The 2,500-nt window shown below is 46.4% G+C and overlaps 7 non-coding genes and 1 pseudogene across 7 annotated transcripts in view; all 8 read right to left on the bottom strand.

Annotated features, from left to right (window-relative positions):
* LOC138538593 (5S ribosomal RNA) overlaps positions 1-46 on the bottom strand; it is a 119-nt gene extending 73 nt beyond the window's left edge. The window contains exon 1 of the ribosomal RNA XR_011286686.1: positions 1-46. This exon is cut by the window's left edge and continues 73 nt beyond it. This is a non-coding gene — a ribosomal RNA (5S ribosomal RNA).
* Positions 47-500: 454 nt separating this feature from the next.
* LOC138542504 (5S ribosomal RNA) lies at positions 501-619 on the bottom strand. The gene has a single exon (XR_011290484.1). It is a non-coding gene; the product is annotated as a 5S ribosomal RNA (ribosomal RNA).
* A 464-nt stretch (positions 620-1,083) lies between these two features.
* On the bottom strand, positions 1,084-1,192 carry LOC138543468 (5S ribosomal RNA; annotated as a pseudogene).
* Positions 1,193-1,297: 105 nt separating this feature from the next.
* Positions 1,298-1,416, bottom strand: LOC138537341 (5S ribosomal RNA). The gene has a single exon (XR_011285480.1). It is a non-coding gene; the product is annotated as a 5S ribosomal RNA (ribosomal RNA).
* Positions 1,417-1,522: 106 nt separating this feature from the next.
* On the bottom strand, positions 1,523-1,641 carry LOC138547842 (5S ribosomal RNA). Its single transcript, XR_011291669.1, has one exon. It is a non-coding gene; the product is annotated as a 5S ribosomal RNA (ribosomal RNA).
* Positions 1,642-1,747: 106 nt separating this feature from the next.
* On the bottom strand, positions 1,748-1,866 carry LOC138541553 (5S ribosomal RNA). Its single transcript, XR_011289557.1, has one exon. It is a non-coding gene; the product is annotated as a 5S ribosomal RNA (ribosomal RNA).
* Positions 1,867-1,972: 106 nt separating this feature from the next.
* LOC138539798 (5S ribosomal RNA) lies at positions 1,973-2,091 on the bottom strand. Its single transcript, XR_011287864.1, has one exon. It is a non-coding gene; the product is annotated as a 5S ribosomal RNA (ribosomal RNA).
* Positions 2,092-2,197: 106 nt separating this feature from the next.
* LOC138538592 (5S ribosomal RNA) lies at positions 2,198-2,316 on the bottom strand. The gene has a single exon (XR_011286685.1). It is a non-coding gene; the product is annotated as a 5S ribosomal RNA (ribosomal RNA).
* Between the last annotated feature and the right edge of the window lie 184 nt (positions 2,317-2,500).

Below are 2,500 nucleotides of genomic sequence, written 5' to 3'. Positions count from 1 at the left end.
GAGATCAGTCGAGATCGGGTGCATTCAGTGTGGTGTGGCCGTAGGCTCTAGGAATGCTAAGAATATTACTCTTATGCATTTGCATTTAGTAAGCTAAGCCATGCAGCCACTTGCAACATGATACCACGCTCATCGCTCGATCAGGCGAGATATATAAGACTGGTGGGCCCATTCAGGACTCCTATGTCTGGTAGGATAACTTTAATTCATCCATCCTGTGTCTGTTGCAGGGAGGTGGAGAGAACAATCAACACAATAATGGTTTTCTTTCATGCCTCTTGAAGGACTCAATATTCTCTGTACTGCATTACATGTGAAAGTCGATTTATTACCCATGAACACACTACCTGTATGCTAATTCTATGTAAAAAGGTAGCTCCAGCCCTCATGATGTTGTCCAACATTTCCGCTATAAAACGGGATACAATTATTTTGGAAACATACCAAATTTGAAAAATAATTGAGAAGTTGCGCAATTACTAATCATGGAGCACAAAAAAACCCTACAGCACCTGGTATTCCCAGGCAGTCTCCCATCCAGGTACTAACTAGGCCTGACACTGCTTAACTTCCAAGATCAGACGAGATCGGGTGCATTCAGTGTGGTGTGGCCGTAGGCTCTAGGAATGCTAAGAATATTACTCTTATGCATTTGCATTTAGTAAGCTAAGCCATGCAGCCACTTGCAACATGATACCACGCTCATCGCTCGATCAGGCTCGATCAGGCGAGATATATAAGACTGGTGGGCCCATTCAGGACTCCTATGTCTGGTAGGATAACTTTAATTCATCCATCCTGTGTCTGTTGCAGGGAGGTGGAGAGAACAATCAACACAATAATGGTTTTCTTTCATGCCTCTTGAAGGACTCAATATTCTCTGTACTGCATTACATGTGAAAGTCGATTTATTACCCATGAACACACTACCTGTATGCTAATTCTATGTAAAAAGGTAGCTCCAGCCCTCATGATGTTGTCCAACATTTCCGCTATAAAACGGGATACAATTATTTTGGAAACATACCAAATTTGAAAAATAATTGAGAAGTTGCGCAATTACTAATCATGGAGCACAAAAAAAGCCTACAGCACCTGGTATTCCCAGGCAGTCTCCCATCCAGGTACTAACTAGGCCCGACCCTGCTTAGCTTCCGAGATCGGGCGCATTCAGTGTGGTGTGGCCGTAGGCTCTGGGCCTAGTGAGTTTGTACTTTTAAGCATCTAGTCGGCTAGACCTTGCAGTTTTGAAAGGCAATTGTGAAATGGCTCACTTCCTGAACTTGGAGCACAAAAAAGCCTACAGCACCTGGTATTCCCAGGTGGTCTCCCATCCAGGTACTAACTAGGCCCGACACTGCTTAGCTTCCGAGATCAGACGAGATCGGGCGCATTCAGTGTGGTGTGGCGGTAGGCTCTGGGCCTAGTGAGTTTTGTACTTTTAAGCATCTAGTCGGCTAGACCTTGCAGTTTTGAAAGGCAATTGAGAAATGGCTCACTTCCTGAACTTGGAGCACAAAAAAGCCTACAGCACCTGGTATTCCCAGGTGGTCTCCCATCCAGGTACTAACTAGGCCCGACACTGCTTAGCTTCCGAGATCAGACGAGATCGGGCGCAATCAGTGTGGTGTGGCCGTAGGCTCTGGGCCTAGTGAGTTTTGTACTTTTAAGCATCTAGTCAGCTAGACCTTGCAGTTTTGAAAGGCAATTGAGAAATGGCTCACTTCCTGAACTTGGAGCACAAAAAAGCCTACAGCACCTGGTATTCCCAGGCGGTCTCCCATCCAGGTACTAACGAGGCCCGACACTGCTTAGCTTCCGAGATCAGACGAGATCGGGCGCATTCAGTGTGCTGTGGCCGTAGGCTCTTGTTCTTGTGAGTTTTGTACTTTTAAGCATCTAGTCGGCTAGACCTTGCAGTTTTGAAAGGCAATTGAGAAATGGCTCACTTCCTGAACTTGGAGTACAAAAAAGCCTACAGCACCTGGTATTCCCAGGCGGTCTTCCATCCAGGTACTAACTAGGCCCGACACTGCTTAGCTTCTGAGATCAGACGAGATCAGGCACATTCAGTGTGGTGTGGCCGTAGGCTCTGGGCCTAGTGAGTTTTGTACTTTTAAGCATCTAGTCGGCTAGACCTTGCAGTTTTAAAAGGCAATTGAGAAAGGGCTCACTTCCTGAACTTGGAGCACAAAAAAGCCTACAGCACCTGGTATTCCCAGGCGGTCTCCCATCCAGGTACTAACTAGGCCTGACACTGCTTAACTTCCGAGATCAGTCGAGATCGGGTGCATTCAGTGTGGTGTGGCCGTAGGCTCTAGGAATGCTAAGAATATTACTCTTATGCATTTGCATTTAGTAAGCTAAGCCATGCAGCCACTTGCAACATGATACCACGCTCATCGCTCGATCAGGCTCGATCAGGCGAGATATATAAGACTGGTGGGCCCATTCAGGACTCCTATGTCTGGTAGGATAACTTTAATTCATCCATCCTGTG

Source organism: Ambystoma mexicanum, unplaced genomic scaffold, assembly GCF_040938575.1.
Source record: "Ambystoma mexicanum isolate Mex_15411 unplaced genomic scaffold, UKY_AmexF1_1 Mex_scaf10, whole genome shotgun sequence".
Taxonomy (NCBI): Eukaryota; Metazoa; Chordata; class Amphibia; order Caudata; family Ambystomatidae; genus Ambystoma; species Ambystoma mexicanum.
The sequence above is the reverse complement of the archived record's forward strand: the minus strand, read 5'-3'. Positions and strand labels throughout refer to the sequence as shown.